Consider the following 21,266-nt stretch of genomic DNA (forward strand, 5'->3'; position numbering starts at 1 on the left):
TATTTTATTTCTTCTTTTCCGTCTGTCATTGTTGATTATGAATTAGTTGTACAATATCCATAATGAAATAAATGTATTTCGTTGGCTTCGATTCAACTTTACCAGACTTATATCGTTAATAACATATAATGTCGTATCTCTTTGTTTCTAATTATAGTTTTCTTTTTATTTCTGTCTTTATACTGCCATTGGAGATACACTTCGATCATTGCTGTCTTCCACATAAATTATAAGTTTCCGCCATACGTGCATGGCTGCAGATAAATCTCTTTCGTTCTATTTATGAAATATGTTGTAAATTAGTTTTAAAGAAATAAATGTAATATAGTGCTTTGTCACGTTTTGTGTCATAAACTCTCAAATATCAGCAATGTTCTCATACTTAATCGGCCATGAATTATTATTGTGCAGTCATTCAAAATTCTGATTATCTGAACAGTAAACGTAATTTGCGGTACAAAATCAAAATGGACGATTTTAAGTAAATTTTATTATTTTTCATTTCGTTTTTGGATTTGGTTTGCAAGATTCTTTATGTGAGTTCATGTGTTGAAGCATATTCTGTTATGTCTGGGGAGAGTAATTTTCTTTTTGTGCCTTATAATTTAACATGCTCACCGGTAAAAGATAGGGTTCGAATATACAGGGGGGCTAGAAAGAAATTAGGCAACATTATACGTAATGATACCAGTGGTACCTGCCCTAGATATAGAAAGAAAGAATGGAATAGCATAAAAAGAACTTGTGACAAAGCAAACAGGGCGAACACGTGGTATAAAACCGACAAATATCAAGGAGTGATGTTTGTAGAGGCCACAGCCCATGGAGAACTAACCCGTAGATTTACAAAAGCTCTGAAGGAAACCAAACTCAACGTAAAGATTGTTGAAAAGCCAGGGAACTCCGTCAGATCACAACTTTGACAATACCACATGCACCAATGATAACTGCATGGTATGTAGGATTACCCCTGGCATTAACTGTAGAACTCGAAATGTAGTTTACAGCATAAGATACATAGAAGGTGCTTTTAAAGACATGAACATGATGTACATAGGGGAGACATCTAGGAGCATCACGGAACGACTAATTGAACATCTGAGACAATATGACGACAAAAACAGTCTTCCATACTCTACCAACATACTAAAGACCACCATGGGGGCAACTTGGGTCAACTTGACATCCGCATGTTATCCAAGCACCCAAAAGACCCAACACTCAGACAAATACGGGAGAACGTCCTTATAAATGAAACTTCCCCAATACTAAATAGGAAATATACATAATAGATATCATACCTCCATACCCACAATTTACACAGGTAGAGTAGGATAGTTATTGGGGTGTTATGTAGATAGATGTATGTATGTGTGTGGGTATATATGTGTATATGCACATGTATGTAAGCATATGGATATGAAAATAAACAGATCAACATACAGACGGATAGGTACATAGGTTATATGAACAAACAAGCACACATACGCAAATGGAGACTGAAACACATGACCATATATACACACACACTTTACTTCACACAAGGACACATGGACACACATGTCCACGCATATGGAGATGCACATCCATACATACAAACATGGTACATAGTTGCAAAACACACACACACACACACACACACACACACACACATGCACACAGAAGGAGATAGAGGTGCATACATATACAAACACACGCTCACACACACACATAGATAAAAATACACAAACACGGACATGCAAGCACATGAATACGCAGAATACATACATACAGATGCACACACATGCATACATATATACGTATGCATACACACACATATATACATACACACACATGCATACATACATACATGCAGGCATTATTTTTCATATTAATGAAGCAACATTCTACAAGTATGTGAAAAGTGCTCCACAGCAGCTATGAGGTTTCAACAAAAAACAATGCCAACTTTTTTTAAGTCGTTCAAACTTCATATGTTGGTAGAGTAATTATTCCTTTATTTTAACTCTTCCTTCTGTTCTTCATTACAGACAAATTATGGATTCTAAGCAGAAGCAACATATCGTCTTTTAGTTGTTAACGAAGAAGGGATATAGGCTGTCTGACATCTACAGAAGCCTACTAGTTGACTGCCGAGATGACATAATTAACAAGAGTGATCTACGCAACGGCTGGAAAAGTTTAAAGAAAGCGGAAACAATATTGGAGACGAAGCACGCAGTGAGGGACAATTAACTGCGACGAATGGCACAAATCGCCGGTCAGTGACGAATCGATTAATGAGTTACGATCCTTGAGCTTGTTAGACAATTGCACTGTGGTCACAATGTAATGCAGAAGCTGGGGAAATGTAATGCACAATGTAATGCAGAAGCTGGTGGAGGCTCAATGGCCCAGTGGTTAGGGTAGCGGACTCACGGTCGGAGGATCGCGGTTTCGATTCCCAGACCGGGCGTTGTGTGTGTTTATTGAGCGAAAAAACACCTTAAGCTCCACGAGGCTCCGGCAAGGGGTGGTGGCGACCTCTGTAAAAAAAAAAAGGCGGCGAGCTGGCAGAATCGTTAGCACGCCGGGCGAAATGCTTAGCGGTATTTCGCCTGCCGTTACGTTCTGAGTTCAAATTCCGCCGAGGTCGACTTTAACTTTCATCCTTTCGGGGTCGATAAATTAAGTACCAGTTACGCACTGGGGTCGATGTAATCGACTCAATCCGTTCGTCTGTCCTTGTTTGTTCCCTCTGTTTAGCCCCTTGTGGGCAATAAAGAAATAAGAAATGAGAAATGAGAAGCTGGGGAAATACCATCAGAAGATTTGTGCGAAGTGGCTCGCTCGGGTGTCAATACCCGATGTGAAGGAAAAAGGATGGAAGTGCGCTCTTGATCTGCTGGAAGCCTTTCAATCTAATGAAGACTGTTTTTCCGATCTGAAGACAGAGAATGAAGTGTTAGGGGTATCTTTACGATTCGAAAACGAAGGTTCAGCTCACAGAATGGTGCCATACTATTTCTCCAATGCCTAAGAAGTTCAAGAGCCAGCGGCCAGCACAGGCAGTCACATCTGGTTCGGAGATAACAAGGTTGTCATTCATTTTGATTTTCTGGATTGCGGCAGTACCTTGAGCTGTGAGTGGTACAGTCACTTGAGACACTCCAAGAGCTTAGAGAAGCCGTTTGGAGGAAGAAGCAGAATAAGAGTGTGGAGACGATCCACATTCGCCATGACAATACATGACCATACACATCTTTGACAGCAAATCAGGCAATCATTAACATAGCAGTGCCCCCCTCCATCCGTACAGCCTAGGTCCGGTACCCTCTGACTTCCACATATTGGGTTCTGCGAAGGACAGTCTTCAGAGACAATGATTTGATAAAACAGATGAGATAAAAGGGATTATGAAGAGGTGACTTCAATTTCTAAAAAATAGGACTCGTGAGTTGGTTTTCCCAATTGCGCAAATGCATGCAATGAAGACTATGTTGAGTAGTAACTTCGTATCGATGAAGAATTACCTTTTCGAACCTTCTGCTTGAATGACTTATGACTCTTAAGTGTCTTAATACCCGACGCTTTGAGAGAGTAATCTCCATCACGCCAGTCGCAGCCTACCGACAAATACACATACGAGTATTTGTGATAGATAGATAGATAGATAGATAGATAGATAGATAGATAGATAGATAGATAGATAGTATATATGCGTGTGTGATTGTGTGTGTACGTATGTATATTTTCCACTATATTCCATGACTGCATTTAATAGTAAGTATTTAACCTTGTAATATCGTTAGTGGAGATTGTAGAACCCAGCGTGAGGAAGAATAACTTAGATAATTATTTAATGCAGGAAACTATGGTTGAATTGCGATGTGTGCAATAATCGAAATATATGTGGAAGTATAAGCATTTTTATTTTAATTTTCTTTTTTGCAGAGAATGACTTCTTAGCCTTATATATTCTAACAGAAGTTATTTAATCAGGGAACATTTAAACCTCATCAAAAATTATTTACACGTAAAAGTCAGTAACAAGTATATTTCTCGCAGAAAACTAAAAACTAATAAATCAAACCCAATCAAAATTGATAGGAAATCTATCGAATGCTTTGAATGATTTATGAGAATGATATTTTGGTTGTGATGTGGGCCAACATACTTCTAAATTAAGAATAGTTATAAACGCTAGAAAGAATAACTTATATTAGAGAAATAGAAAGATAATTGTATTTATAGTGTTATAGATTATTGAGAGTAAATATCATTCACGTAGATATTAATTTATCTCCAATAGTGAAAGAGTATTTATTGCGTATTCAGACTGTTAACTAATTAAGCATGAGTATGTATCTGAAGTTCACATACCTTCAAATGAATTTCCCAACATTTCCTTAGTGTGATTTATAGTTTAATAAACGTCTGAGATTATAATATCTGATACGCCACATTCAGTATTATTCAGAATAGTTCATAGTGGAAACCACATAGATGCCTTATATGTTTCTTTTGTTCTACGGAAAGAGTTAAATCAAACATGAAAATTGGTATTCTCGCCAGATTAATATCATGCAATTAACTTGTAGTTTCAGAACAAGGAACAAAGTTATCGAATGTTTGAAAGAGATACATCAATTGTGTGAAGTTAAACAAAAAAAACCTTCCAAAGAAGAGTATTTAGTGGCCTGTGTGTAAAAGAATGCTTCAACTTGAGACAAACATCGTGAACTTTATCAAACAATGAAAACTATAAATTAGGTCATGAAATATTTTCATATTACTGCCCCGCTAATAGCAATTACAGAAGAGTAAAGAATATCCCTTTCTTGTAAATTTGAGGTTTCGATATCTGATTATTGATAGGATATTGGTGTATTTCCAGGTTAAATTTACGATACGATTCCAGAAGAAAATATATATTTGTTGACTTTGAATAAAAAGGGCAGACTAATGATCTGTTGTCCCTGGGAGCAAACTGAGACTTGATCAGTCTTGGATGGATCAACTGTGTGAACGGTCTGGTTTTGAAGTACCCGAAAATCCCTAAGACTCTAGAAACATCACAGGTGATGCATTTCAGGGTATTTCTGAAATTTATCTTGGAAGTGATAATATTACGACTCCTCTACCGTTTGAACCTATGAATAGAATTATTTTCTGATATTATCCAAAATGTATTCACTAAGAAAACAGCTGTGAATCAATTCTATGCAGAAGAATGACAAAAACATTAAAGTCTGCGACAAAGAGAAGTACAGCGTATGCCGGTTACATAGTTATATAAAATCTGATCCAATATATACACACACATACGTACATACATGCATACATACATACATACATACATACATACAGTTCAAATTTATAGAAAAACAAAAGACAATAGCAAGAGTAGGAACAACAAGCCAGTGTATTAGTTTGACGCTCGGGTAAAATAGAAAAGTCTTTTACGTTTCAAGTCTACGCCCTTCGACAGAAAGGAATAAGAAGAAATAAACATCCAACACAAGGCCCCAGTTCTTGTTGTGATGGGGTTGCTTGCATGCCTCAATGACCCTGAGAACTATGTCAGCAGAGTGCAAGCTCCTACTAGAGCGTCCCATGCTGGACAGGTCAAAGGACAGAGACCAAGCTAAGACGGGCTATTTGTTGTTTAATTACACATCGCATAAAGGCAGCGAGATGGCAGAATCGTTACCGCGCCGGGAAAAACGCTTAGTGGAATTTCGTCGTCTTCATGTTCTGAGTTCGAATTCCGCTGAGGTCGACATTCCCTTTCATTATTTCGGGGCAGATAAAATAAGCACTAGTTGCGTGCTGGGTTCGATGTAATCGATTATCCCCTTCTCCTTTAAAATTGGTGACCTTCTGCCAAAAATTTGAAACCAATTACATATCGCATAAATTTGTAAATATTGATTTCTTAACTACGAAGTCTCGGGTTCACATTGCTGCGTAGTACTTTGAACTTCTACTAATATTTCGAGCGACCAAATTCTTGTGAAATTTCGCCAACAGAAATAGTGACTTCATTTTTTTAAAATTACAAATCATATCGCTGTTAAATGGAATGTATTTGGATTTATCTGCATGAGTGCAAACATGCGAGATCAAAATAGATTATCAATGTTTGAAAAAATGAGAAAAACTAAATTTATGATATTCTTATTTTGGACAATTTTTAAATACGGTTAAGGAGTTATTTCATGCCTTAATCAGAGATAGAAGTACATAGCCAATGATCTCTTTTTTTTAGTTCCTCGAGGCCTTCGAGATAGGGAACTCCACTTAAATTTTCAGATGGTGGTATTAAACTATGATACAAATTAAGTCTTCTCTCTAAAACGGGAGTATTCGCAGTTGAAACGTTTTCCTCTCACAACGATTTGGCCGACACAAAATTAGCGGTCGTAAATGCCGAGCGGGGATTTGAAACTGAAACCTCGTAGTTATAAAATGAAAATTTTAATCATACAATGATACCAGCTCCCTCTCTAAATTTAATTAAGTTTACTTCTATTCTTTAATTTGCCATGCAGATGTCCTCCACGCAAAATTTATTCTGGCGAATATAAAGCTTATAACAAAATTATTAGAGCTTCTTCCAAAGTGGATACCTTATATAATATGTTTCTCCCGCGAACATTTTCAGTAGACTTTCATTTTCTCTGAATCACCTAAAACTTCACAATTCTTCAACCACTGTATTTCAAGTATTTTAATTCCGGATATACCTGACATAACATTCCGTCACTAAATAACATTAATTATATTACATGGCAATACTTTTGCTGTCTATGCTGGTAATATATTGGTTTCGATGTCTCACTACTTCACTACAGGTAAGGCTTATTTATTCATCTTGCTTGCCTATGTAAAATACGAACGGATTATACTACAATTAATTACATCTCATCATAATATTTATTTTATATGTGTAAAATTATTGTTATTAACATCGTCATATTGACAGAAAACAGGATTTCCTCACCTTTGCAGTACCATTTCAACTTTTTCTTTAGTCACTGTAAACCACTAACGAAGAACTAATAAAGTTATCGGTAAAACTACCAATATCAAACGAGGTCTAACCGTAAAGCCACTTTAATAATTATAACCTATGCTTTTAAAAGAAATCACTAAGTAAACCAGATGCAATTATTAAACTATTCATCGGGGGTTAGTGACGTTCTGTAGATGCTGCATTTACTTTCCGCTTTTCAACTAAACTTCTAAAAACTTTTAACTCGATTCTATCCATCAACTTCCACACATAATCTTTCTCTTTAATAAGTATGTTCAAATAAATATCTTCATGTATCTTTAATCGCATTAGTTTCTAGTGGATTTTAACAGTCGGCAAAGAGTTAATTGCTGCTTCAGAATATAGATTTCGCTGAATCATGGATTTTCATTTTAAAACTAAATTGGAACTACATTTGGCGTTCATCTCTTACAAGACTGTTGTAAAAGTGTATAAGAATATAGTTTGATTTATTACAGGAAAAGGTTTTATATTTTTAAAGCGAAATCTCATGAGGTGCATAAGTTTCTCTGCCATTCGTAACGAAATTATTAAATTCGAAATCGTCTCCACCTGAGCAGGTCTATGATGAAAACCATTGCAACCTTGATTGCTTTGCCCTTATCCTAATGTACATTTCCCATTTTAAAACAATAAAGTGTACTTGAAGGGGATTTTTTTCCAGTAGATTGAGATAACCCTGTAGTCTTTTTTCTTTATTTTGCGACATATGAAACTAAGTTCATTTGCGAGGCATATATAGACATTAAAATAAAACGCTGCACAATGTAACATTAAGTGGATACTGCTAGAGAGGTGCAGACCTTACTTCAGCGGCTGTAGAAAGCGCAGATTTTGTCTGAGTAAAGAATATAGAGAAACTAATTCCTCTCAGAGGCCTACCTCAACTTTAATGGTGATTTGCTTTTTCCTTCTAAGCACAAGTTTATACGAGTCAGCTTGTTGGGTTCACTGTAAGTATAAGGATTGTCTCTTATCACTTTTCTGCTTATCTCACCATAAATGAGTTAATATCCTCCTTAGTCCCAGCACTTATACATACATACATATTATTACATAAACATGCATATACTCAAAATATACATTTTGGAAAAAAAAAACAACTTCCATCTCTTTCTTCTCCCACTAACCTGCCTTTTCCCGGTGTCTCTATCCTTTTTCTCCCTCACTCCCACTCTGCTGCTCATCCTTGCTCCCTCTCCACCCTGCTACCAACGGAAACTGAAAGAAGCCCGTCGTGTGTATATATATATATATATGTGTGTGTGTGTGTGTGTGTGTATGTAAGAACTAGGCTTACAAAGAATAAGTCCTGGGGTCGATTTGCTCGACTAAAGGCGGTGCTCCAGCATGGCCGCAGTCAAATGACTGAAACTAGAGTAAACATTTCCTTCATATAACACTACTTTATAGTGCAACACTTGTATATGTGTGATGTTTGTGTGTGCATGTATATAAATATAATATACGCGTGTGCGTGTGTATGTGTGAGTGTGTGCTTGCGTGTGTATGTCGTTGTGCGCGCGAGTGTATATGCGTGTCTGCGCGTGTCTCTGTGTGTGTATGTGTGTATATGTGTGTCTGTCTGGCTGTTTGTGTGCGTGTATATGTGTGTGTGCATGTATGTATGTATGTATGTATGTATGTGTGCGTGCGTTTATATGTGTGTGTGTATATATATATATATATAACGTGAGAGAGTTAGGGGTTGGGGGTACAACCCACTAAGGGATAGTGTCTATCCAGTATACTGCTGGGAGGGTACCCAATTATTGCTGCACTAGTGCTATACTAGCATCATTCTGAATGTCACTTTAGAATTAATGTCGTAACACAGTTAAAGATTAGTCTTCTTAACCGGAACAATAACATGGCATTTCTGTGGCCTGCTTGAAGCGTTAATGATTATTTCATAAACTAAAATTGCTGGGAAACGGAACCATAAAGTATTTTTTTTAAATTCTAATATAAATGTCAGAAGAAATAAATGTTTTTGGTGCAACAATGATTTAACTGAAGCTTCCACAAATACCCTAAACCCTGCGGGAAATTAACAACTACGCCCATGACCAAATGGTGCACTTTTCATTTCAACATGGCCTTCCTTGAACATTGATTTGAACAAGTCATGTCATGTTCTACTGCCTAAATCTGGTGATTGCCTTTCTTAAGATTGATTACACAGCAGTAATCAAACTTTTAAAAGAACTTCTTGACTACCATTTCTTCATCCGCTGATTTCTTGATAAAATTTTTTTTTTTTATGTTTTCAAGGTTTATACCTTCCTGACAAACCCAGCGGGCAATTGTCTATTGCAGCCATTCTTTTATACAACCCTACTAGATAATTCATAGTCATGTAACTATATTTCTTAGCTGGAGGTACGGCGACACTTGAATCACAAGTCGTAAACTTCAAGAATGAAATGTTTTTCGTTAATTTAACGTTTTCCGTATTGATCGCAGCTACATCAATAACACTACGCCAATTTTCCAAGGTGAATTAACCTTAAACGAATATAACTGATGATAAACAAAATAGGAGAAACTCTTCGCAGAAATTGAAGAGTTTTTACCGTACAGATCACTCTGTAAATGGAAACATGTTTATAACTCTCTTGTGCATGATTGTATACCAGCGGCAAATATTGTTATAACAAATTATATAAAATAAAGCTATATTTAATACACACAAAATGTATCTATTTACGCTTAAAATTTGTTAGTACACATATTACAATCACATAAATTTATGCTGCGTCTGTACGTATATATATATTTTAATGTATATTTTTATAAATATATATTTTTATAAATATATATACTCTCTTTTACTCTTTTACTTGTTTCAGTCATTTGACTGCGGCCATGCTGGAGCACCGCCTTTAGTCGAGCAAATCGACCCCAGGACTTATTCTTTGTAAGCCTAGTACTTATTCTATCGGTATCTTTTGCCGAACCACTATGTTACGGGGACGTAAACACACCAGCATCGGCTGTCAAGCGAAGTTGGGACACACACACACACACACACACACACACACACACACACATACGACAGGCTTCTTTCAGTTTCCGTCTACTAAATCCACTCACAAGGCTTTTGTCGGCCCGAGGCTATAGTAGAAGACACTTGACCAAGGTGCCACGCAGTGGGACTGAACCCACAACCATGTGGCTGGTAGCCAAGCTACTTAACACACAGCCACTCCTATATATTAATGTTTTTTTATTTTATGTGTTGCAGGATGTTATCTATATATATATATAATATGCCTATTAAAGAGCTTCCTATACTTATGATTAATTGGAAAATTCTTATCTATAAGTGATAAGAAATATCTACTTCGGGAGAGTAAGGGGGTGTGAAACAGATAATTTTCCTTTTCCTATGTTTTCTTTTCTTTTATTTCTGGACTAATAACAGGTGTATAGGTTATTTCCTTACTAAAACTACTATCTTTAAGAGCTTCATTATATATTGAGGCAACATTATTAAAGATGTTTATATCAGAGGAGAGGGTCGAAATTCTCTTACTAATGTTTTTATCTAAATTCTTAAACACTATGGGGGGGGGCAAGAACCTACATTAAAATAACTGTCTATCGTTAGGCTTAACTATAGGGTTTGTAAACAATCTTATTTAAATCTAAAGATACATCAAGGAAATTGACAACCGTCAGGTTGGTATCTATTATACTAAGATCGAATGTTTTCATCAAGAAGATAATGTCCTTCCTTAATCGATCTTGCGCTGGTTCATTGGCATTTGTAGTTAAAGCTAGAGCATCATCTTTGTAAATGGCGAAATATACACCAGGAAATGTTTTTCCCAATGTATCGAGTAGGAATAGTCCAATGAGATCGCACATACCTGCTCCATCATATGACCCCATGCTCGCATCGAAAGCACCCTCTGTGTCGGTTGACTTAACCCACTCTGTGTTCTCGCTGAAGAGTAATGTCTTTCTAGCATGGAAGATTATGTTCTTATCTTGTATACTAATCTCTGTAAATTCGTTTGCGAAGGCGAGGGCTTCATCTAGCAGTTCCTTATAGATAGAAGCATAGAAATCTACAATATCAAATTGTGAATCTCGCTTTATTCTTATTCCTAACTTCTTTAAACCAGTCAACGACTTCTATACTATTGGACCATTGTACTAAACTAGTTGCATTTTTGGCTTTAGCATTGATTTTTTTTCCTAAAATTTCTTTACTAATAATACCAATTTCTGATTTTGCTGGGTTAATAAGTCTATATTTAGGATTAGATAGAAAGTTCTTTTTATGGTCTTTAATAGTTATAAAGGCCTCATTTTTTGGAAGGACCTCAATTTTTTTTATATAATGTAAGCCTAGCGGCGATGATGCTAGCTTTAGTGTAATTATTAATAATATTGTTATGTGGGAGTCGTGAATATGTGCTGTTATCTACAAGATATAAGTTATTGGTTTTATCAGAAAGTGCCGTTTTTTTAAAAACTTTTTTATGCCTTTGATATCTTTGTTCAGTTTCTGTTGGAAAGTGTAAAAAGACGAAATTTCATTTTGTTTATATGCTTCAGTAGGTCCGTTTCGAAGTCTTCTAAATCCTTGATTTTAGGAGGGAATTTTTTTGATTTAATTCCATAAAATGTCCTCTGTAGTGGTCTCTTTATCGTTGTAAAAGAAGGCCTTCTATCTCATACGCTTAATAAGGTATGTAATTTTCTCCAATAGTTTCTTAGAGTATAGTTCCCTGGATGGTATAGGTATGTTTTTCATAGAATAATCGATACTGTAGGCGTCCAGATTAAATTCTTCTGCGAGGCAGTCCTCAACCCATTTATAGCAACTTTTTAAAACAAGCTGTATAGGCTTTTAGAGAAAAAGTTGCGGTATACGTGAGGTAATTTATTAATAATAATAATAACAAAAGAATGAATGAGACTTCGATATTATGTAAATAGAGGAATTTATCTATAAATATGATATAGGACAATCAGTTAGTTGTATTAATAAAACTCAGTTTCGTATGCCGGGGTTGAAGTCTGCTCCGGCATCTCATCAGTTATTAAGACAAAAACGCTATGAAAAATCCGTTGAATAAAGGAAAGTTACTCCAATAGGCATGGAGAAAGTAAAACAACGTTCATAGAATCTGCATATGCACACATGTACACACATACATACACATACGCACACACGTGTGTATATATTTTCACACATACTTACACACACGTCTACATATATACACACATATATATATATATCTATACACATGTAAACATACACACAAATATCTGCATACACGCGCATACACACGTATATGTGCCCATGCACACATCATTGTGTTCATGTGCACATCTCTATATGCACATGCACATACATACGTGGATATACAAAACCTCGCATATGCATAGATATGTACAAATATACACACACGTATAAATACGTAGTCAACATCATCCTCGCGTCGATATGTAGACGTTTATACAAATAAAAACATACGCAAAAATATATTCACATTCGCCGCAAAACTTGAGTATACATATGTATGTGTAGGGGTGTGTATGTATGTGTGTGTGTGTGTATATATATATATATATATATATATATATGACACACAAATGCACCCTCCTGTCTGTCAAACACACCTACACTTGAAGATATACAAACGTATATACATACATATATGTATGAAGGAAGGAGACAAGTACAACGGATACAGCCTTACACTCGTATATATACATACATATGTACACATGCACACACATACACATTTGGTATATGCTTATACATACAAATACTACACGCGTATATAGTCACACAATTATAAAAGGGAGAAAAATAATATACAGAAAATATATATAAAGCAATAAAATATATATAACATATATAAAATATATATAACAAAATACATAAATGTTAAGACATATGAAACGCAGATAATCTGGAATCAAGAGTTACGCGAGTGATACTTAAAATGTGTAGATGGTCATCGCTCAAATACAAGAAGGTTGCTTAGAATGATGAAGCTATATTGAAATTAAATGGCTCAGTTAACCGCCATATTTGCACTTACTAGGGATATGAGAATCTGCATATTACGGAAGACCATCATGTCAATTTACCAGGTGTTACACTACGATGTGGCTTATCAAAAGAATTCTGTTTGATGGTACTTTAACTTACTGCAACAATCTGTCATGTCAAACCTTGAAGAGATACGCTAAGCAGTGATATGTATAAATGCAATGTTATTACTAGTTTAAATATGCTTGTGGCACGTTTTGACTAAAAACAAGCCATTCACTGTGTTTTGTAATGGTTTTATTTCCAGCATGATGAGGCATTCCCACACTACCATATTAATGTAAGGGTCTGCGTTCGTAAAAAAAAAAAGAATTCTCCCCATAGATGTTATTGAATTTTGGAAATGAAATATAAATATAAACACTTTTGAAATCATTCTGGGGACTGTGTGTGTGTGTGTGTGTGTATATGATCTTTGTCAAACTCTGTACGCAGCTGTTTAGGATTTATTAGACTGCATGAAATATGAAGTATTAATTTTGAAAGTAACTCAGTTTTGGATACTGTTATTTCTATAATACAAAGTGAGTCTACAGTATGGTTAATAAATCAAATCTCTTAGAAATCCGTTTGCTTTATGTGAAGTTGATATATTTCATTCCTTGAACTCTTTCATTTGCTGTTGCATTTTTAGTTGTTATTGTTACTATGGTTTGTTGGAATATGCTGTTGGTAGTGAATTCGTTGTTTCCATCGTACATACTTGCACGATTCTGCTATAATACATGGAGGCCCTCTCCCTCACACAATACGAAGCTTTGTGATACAGATCTCGTATCCTCGGAAATTTGATTTGAATATGTTGAAATCGTTCCATCTGAGATTAGCAGCTCCCCTAAGTGCAACGGATGTCTTTTCCTATATGTAGAGATTTAATAACTGCATTCTGAAGTACTCGGAGTAAACGATACATATGTAATGCTCTGACGTTGTGTTCCCGTCATATTCTTCTCAAAGTTTTGTCTTCGTTTTTAGCGGAAGTTGGATTAAATTAGTATGGAGTATTTCACAATAAATTGAATATTTTGTACAGCACAAATCATTTCAATACTCCATGAAGGTCATTCCGATAAAGTATGAGAATTTCTGTACGAACCGACTTATAAAGGAACTGGAAATTATCCAAAACAGCCCACTTCGACATAACAGATTTTAAAACCTATGAGGGCACTTGGATTGAAACAGAATGTTATTCAATTATTTGTAAACTTATTTGGCTAGAGAAACTTTGAAGAAAATTTCTTTCAGTTAGCCTATAAAGATATCAAGTTTATCGTGGAACGGAAGTTACAATAATTTATTCAACGTCATCCTGGGTAGATTACAAAAGTTCTGGGGTAGTTTAACTTCTGAAAATGTGCACCTGACGCAATAGGAACATATTTCCTTTTAGTAGATATGAAACTCAACGGAGATGCTGACCTTTCACATCCACCTTCCAGTATTTGTATCCGTATTTATATTTCATTATTCTTGCTCTTTGTAATGCCGTCTTTCAATATTGTCACATCCGTTTGTGTCTGCTACCATTAAATCTGGCCATGTTTGTATCTCTTCATAAAGTTCGTTGTTCGAATCATCATACATGAGTGCGTAATTGCTGTTTTTCCTTTTGCCGGAGGCGGGAAAGTTTGGGGGGTTTTTGTATGAATGTGATTTTTTTTTTGTCAGAGGGGAGTGGAGAGGTTTGGTGTATGTAGGGAGGACGAAGAGGATGTGGGTGGGAGTTGGTGGTTGTGGGGTGGAAGTCTGCATCCATTTGACTTGCTTTTTTTCTTTTTCCCCGTCATCTCCCATTCATTATCCGTTTCATTTCTTTTTCCTCCGTTGTTGGTGGTACTGCCTCTTCCTCGCTCATTTGTTCTTCCTGGGGTTTTTCGTCTGGCTTTTTGGGCGACGAAGTGCAGTCCGCTCTAATGTGACCTTTCAGGTCACACTTAAAACATCGAGGGATCCTGCCCTTCACTCTGACCCTCATTATTAAATCATCCAATGTAACCGTTTCCGTTAGGTTCTCGATAGTTTCTGTCGACCCCTGGATAATCATATACAGGGTCTGACTTTTCCAGTGTCTGCTTTCAGTTTTCGTGACCTGGAGAACCGCTATCTTTTCTTTGTTTCCGAGTAAGACAGTGGCTGCTATCTAGGCCACATCGACTTCCGGTGTTGCTGAATGCTTCCTTGCTATCACTACCTCTCTAAAACGCATCTCTATCGTTCCGTATTTGGCACCTCTGGCAAGATACGTAATCTCTTGCCAGATTGGCCTCAGTGCTTTCTCTCTACGTCGTCGATATTATGTCCACTTTTCCTGTTTCCACTGAATAAGTCTTGTACACTATCGTACGCTCCTTTTTGTCATTTACTATTTCTTGTGGGAGGGGGGGATAATTTAACGTTATATCCTTCACAACTCAATATCTTTTTATAATTTTCTAATTTTTCAAGATTGAGTTCGTCATTTTGACACTTCGTGACTTCAGCTAAGTTCCTCCTCTTTTTTCCTATTTGCTCATCCATTTTCACAATAGTACGTAGTAATTCTTCTTCCGATGACGACAGCTCCGAGTAGCTTAAGCCTTCGTTCGACATCGTATTTAATAGGCCGACCCTCTCTATGAGGAATGGAAGCGTAAACAATCTGCCGTGAGGCAGCAAAACAATTCACAGGGTGTTCAAAGAACACTAAAACAATCAACAGCAAAATAACAGCAATTGCAACTTACCTTATCGAAGACCAATCTACAAACTCATGTTCTAAGAAGAATCCTATAATTTCGATTTATCAAGTTTATTGAATTTTTTAACTCCAATTTCTCGCATATTTAAATATTCATTCCATTATACCCGTATAATTTTTGTAAAAATATTTAAGTGATTTTGTAATGGCTGTTACAATAATAACTATCCGGACCGATTTTGGCCATTTTCCTTTTTAACTTAGAAACCACTGGAAGATCCTTTTCGGTAAAATAAAAAAAAACACAAATTGCAAATATTTTCAAAAGAAATGGTGAACAATTCAAGGGAGGTTTCGCTGTTGTTTCTAGCACAGCCCAAACCACCCTACCTTTTCACTCTCACATGTATTGATGTTTTTTCAATATTTTTCTCTCATTAAACACATTTTATGGAATGGTGATGCTGAAGTAACACACGCGTGGTCCATTGGTGGAAGAAAAACAACAAAATATATTATAATCTAAATGTTTAGCCCCACCGTGCTTTGAAACCGTGACCTGTTCACTGAAAAAGCTTCGTGCTACATCATTTTCTAAAGTTTTGTCAGTGAACAGCTCGCGGTTTCAAAGCGACGAAAATATTTTTGACACAAATGAAATTTAAATGTTGAAGTGAAACTGTTTTGTGTGTTCTTGAATGGCTTACAGCGTTGACGCTGCAATTGTTTTTGTTTCAGCACACGACCTCAGATCAAGTCACATGCGAGAGTGATAAAGAAACGAGGAGGCTTGTCTTTGGATGTGCTAGAAACAACGGCCAAATCGCCCTAAAATTACCCATTTTTCCCTCTGAAAATATTAACGATCTTTTTAATCTTTTACCAAAAATGCTCTTCCCATGGTTTTGAAGAGCAAAAAAAAATGGCCAAAATAGGTCCGAAGTAGGATGATGAGGAAGGGGGTTGTAAAACAATTTTCGAAATTTTTTCTGTACGAAGATGCCCCCTCCCACCAACCCCATTTCGAAGGCTATTGTTTAAAAAAAAAATTAGGGAAAATTCCCGAAAACATTTCCTCCACGAATTTCTTTAAAATTGTAATCTATGCCGTTTGAAAGGGATTTGTATAAACTTCCATTAAAAGATATCCATTTTCCTGAAAGTTATGAAGGAAAAAGTCAGATTGCGTGAATTTTCCAAAACTCCTCTCCATCCCCTCGGAAACATTCTTTCCCATAAATCCCTATATACTCTAAAGCCACAATATCTAAGCGGTATTTGTAGAAAATTTTGTTAAAAAGTATCCATTTTTCTGGATCTTATGAGGCAACAAAGTTGGGGGCGTATACATCTATAATAATGCCCTTTTATTTATACGATTTTTTCATTTCGTGTTTATTTCATTCACTGTTTGAAATGCACTCTCTCTCGCTCTCTCTCACACAAACACAATGCAAAGTTTATAGATGGGCTGCTGAATTGTAATCTCTATGTTGCTTTGAGGGGAAGGTAAAACTTAAATTGCGTCTCCCTCTGTTGTTGGACTACCGTGACATTTGTTTAAAAGAGAGAGAGATTATGACCGTGATAAAATAATGAAAGCAATATTTACTAAGCAAGTGATCACTATTATACAAAGAAATAATTAGACGTAAAATATAAAAATTATTAGAATTGGGAATCAAATGCGAAAATAATATCAAGAGGGTAGCAGAAACCCGCCCGGGAGGGCGGTCTTTCTGCTACTACATACAATGAAATGATGACTTTCTGGAATACATGTTTAGTTACTGGTATATTGTACGATTTTGCTGGCTTGTCACTTACTGACTGGTAATGAACCAACGAAAAGTACAACGATATCTACAAACCAAATTAGCCATTTTATTTCGCTTTTATTTGATATTTTAAATCTACTACAAGTTGTGTATTTTACAACAGGTGTATGAACGTAGCATAATGATTCAAAACAATACTAAACTTTGTGTCTACTTATCCAAGCTATAATAAAACAGCATTAGCTACAATGTTATAGCTAAATTAGTGTTTCTCCTTTTGTGTATCGTATCCTATTTATTTCTCAATTATTATAAAAACATTTGCTTTGAAAATTCAGATCAAATAAAACTGGACTTTCATACTAATTTACTGCAAGTGAGAGCTCTGATATTAATTTCTCTATTTAATAATGTTTTTATTAGTTTCATAGACTCAAGAATCAACGTTGACAGAATAGGAAATTGCAATAATATCTTAAATTTGTTGCATTAACTGTTCAATTTATATTGAAGTAAGTTTTATATATTTATCGTGGCGTTTATAAATGTAATAAGAATTTCATAAATGTGATTGCTAAGCGTTCTCCTCGTTAAAATATTGGAATAAAGTGATTCAGCATATTTAGAGAAAATAATTCTAGAAATATCTAACACCACTTTCGAATATATTCTCTGAAAACAGATTTATATAATCTTTTACTCGTTTCAGTCATTGGACTGCGGCCATGCTGAGGTGTTACCTTAAAGGGTTTAGCCGAACAAATCGCCTGTATTTTAGACAATCAACCAATGGAAAACAAAGAAGAACCAAGAGAAGCCGTGTATGTATATGTGTGTGTGTGTGTGTGTAAATATTTGTGAGTGTGCGCGCGCATAAATGTGCAAAAAGCGAGTTCTTCAGACGTGTATTCAATACACTATGTTTTACGTTTACCTTTATCTTCATTCTTTCATATCATTGAAGCTGAATTGCATCAATAAAGTCCCCAAATCCCTCATCAATGTTTCTAGGTCTTTAAAGGTGCATGTATGGCTGTGTAGTAGGAAGTTTGCTTCCCAACCACATAGTTCCGGATCCGGTCCCACCGCGTGACACCTTGCGCAAGTGTCTTCCATTTTAGCCTCGGGCCCACCAAAGCTTTGTGAATGGATCCGGTAATCGGAAACTAAAAGAAGCCTGCGGTATATAGATGTCTTTCGTGTCTGTATTTGTCCCATCATCACTTGACAGCCGATGTAGGTTTGTTTACGTCCCTGTAACTTAAACAATTCGACAGAGGCCGATAGAGTAAGTACCTGGCTCAAAAACCTAAGTACTAGGATTGATTCATTCGACTAAATTTTTCAATGCAGTGCTCCAGCATGGCCGAAGACTAATGTCTGAAGCAAGTAAAAGACAAAAAGATACGTTCATCTTCCGGATGAAGTAATTTTAACATTTCGTAGAAGATTCTACAAATGCCAAACCTACTAAACAAAATATATTTTTTTTAAAGTACCAAGTTTGTATGTTAGAAAAGTACAAGGTGTGATTTTTACCGAAATCTAACGAAATAGAAACTCAAAACTCATCACTTTTTGCAGACACTAAACTTATAGTTCACTTTAACATTTTTAATCCACAAACTTGTCGAAAATGTAACCTACCGCCATAACCGATTTTCATTGGTATCTTTGCTCCCAAAATCTTAGGTTTCTTTCTATTTGCGTGTTTTACACATATGTTACTTTAAACGAATATAACTGATAAGCAAGTCAATTCCTGTCATCATGGGTGACTTACTCCAAAATACTGACAGTTAACGCTTACACAACTAAATTACTCGCAGTATATACTGACAGAGCTCCCATTCTTCACCTTTCTCCTATCTACTTACGACAATTCTCCTCCTCTTCCCATTATATTTGCTCTCAATACTACCACGCACACTTCAACTAAACGTCTATACACACATTCTGCAGAGATTCGTTGCACTTGTGTGGTATATATCTCTTCTCACTGAGTTGGTATTCAATGCCTGATCATGGGCAGCGATGATTAAGCTGTCAGTATTCTTGTCACTCTTGCTGAGCGACCTCCATGATGCTTTCTGGTCTTTAGTTTCACGGTGGAACTGACCATGTAATTCCATGCGGAGTAGGGTTTCTTCTCTCTCGTTGGCTGTTCGTGGTTGGAATTCATGAGCATTCTCAAGTCCACTTTTGGTAAATCCCTCTGCATTAACAGCATACTGTAGGAGGTCTTCTTTGCTGTTTACCAAATATTCTGCCAGGTTTCTTCTTTCACTGTTGATGCACTCCTGTACACTAATCAGCCCACGTACGCTTTCACTCTACTTCATGTAGAGCCTGTGTACATTCGCCTTAAGGTGGAGGGCACCATTCATTGTCATTGTCTTTCGGGTAGTGAGGTCGAGTTGTTTAATCTCCGCTTGTGTCCCATTTCAGGATGGGTGCACTATAGCAGACTACAGCAACAGCCCATAGTTTATGGCAGTCACAAGATTCCTTGAGTTGAGTTTTGAGTTCAAGAGAAGTTCGAGGCGCTTCGAATATGCAGTGATGACCTTGTCTTTCATTTTTCTGTGGAAGATACTGTCCAGCTCCATGATCCCAAGGTACTTGTACCCATCATCATCCCGGTCTTCCATTCTCTCCGTTTAGCAATTCTATGTCCCTATAATCTGCCCTTTCCCCCGTTTCACAGTGAGTACTGCACACTTCGAGATGCCGAATTCCATCCCTGTCACGTCATATGTAGTAGTAGTAGTAGTAGTAGTAGTAGTGGTGATGGTGGAGCTTCGTATTTCTGTCCAATCAGGAAATAAAAGAAGCGTAACACCCTTGCAGTCAGAAGTCAAATGTGTTTACTATTACTAGCGATCAATGAGAGAGCTGAAGTTGGCCTTGGAAAGGACCAACTCACCTTTTCTGTTTTTAATTACTGATAAAAAAAAATAATACATATACCGATATAGGTTTTGCAGTGCTTAGAAGGAAGGTGTGTAGTGTGTGATCATCGCACTGACCATGACAAAGTTGTCATGGTGATACCTGTTCAGAGGCTTATGCAGTGTTGCAGAAAGTGTATGGACAGGAGTGTATGAGTCGTACACAAGTGTACGAGTGGTTCAGACGTCTCCAAGATGGACGAAAGCATTTCGATATTGACGAACGTTCCGGGAGACCAAAAACCAGCAGAACTGAGAAAAATATCGCAGCTGTGAGGGGAAATCGTCACATCACCATCCGTGAGCTATCAGATGTGCAGATTAGTTATGGTTCAGTTCAGTCCGTTATCACTGAAGATTTGGGTATGAAATGCGTAACTGCCAAGTTTGGGTCACAACTGCTTTCAGCTGACCAAAATGACCCTCAGGTTTCAGTTACACAAGATCTCCTTGATTATTTGGAGAACGATGAAAACTTTCCGAAGACCTCTGAGCAGGTATTGCTAAGCTGTTGACAAAATTTTATGCAGATTCTCTGCTCAGCTTTCTCTGTCATGGTGAATGTGACGATCAGACGCTACACACCTTCCTTCCAAGCACTGCTGTAAACAGTGGATGTGATCTAGAACGTTAAAACTTAGCGCGCATTCACAGAAGAAAATTTAAGGTCAATTTGGGCTAATCGGCTTTACTCTCCGTGCTTTAGCTTCATTACTATGGCAACAGTTTGGATACTGAT

The 21,266-nt window shown here is 36.5% G+C and overlaps 1 long non-coding RNA gene across 3 annotated transcripts in view; it reads left to right on the forward strand.

Annotated features, from left to right (window-relative positions):
• The first annotated feature begins 6,279 nt into the window (after positions 1 to 6,279).
• The window catches only part of LOC128248093 (uncharacterized), a 92,206-nt gene continuing 77,219 nt past the window's right edge, over positions 6,280 to 21,266 (forward strand). Inside the window, exons 1-2 of one of the 3 annotated variants that reach the window (XR_008264352.2) lie at positions 6,378 to 6,836; positions 18,286 to 18,397. This is a non-coding gene — a long non-coding RNA (uncharacterized LOC128248093). Of the gene's footprint in view, positions 6,837 to 18,285; positions 18,398 to 21,266 lie in introns of all 3 variants that reach the window. The other 2 variants (XR_016242398.1, XR_016242397.1) reach the window with 2 other exon arrangements.

The sequence above is a fragment of the Octopus bimaculoides genome, chromosome 6 (genome assembly GCF_046866305.1).
Source record: "Octopus bimaculoides isolate indiv1 chromosome 6, ASM4686630v1, whole genome shotgun sequence".
NCBI classification, from domain to species: domain Eukaryota; kingdom Metazoa; phylum Mollusca; class Cephalopoda; order Octopoda; family Octopodidae; genus Octopus; species Octopus bimaculoides.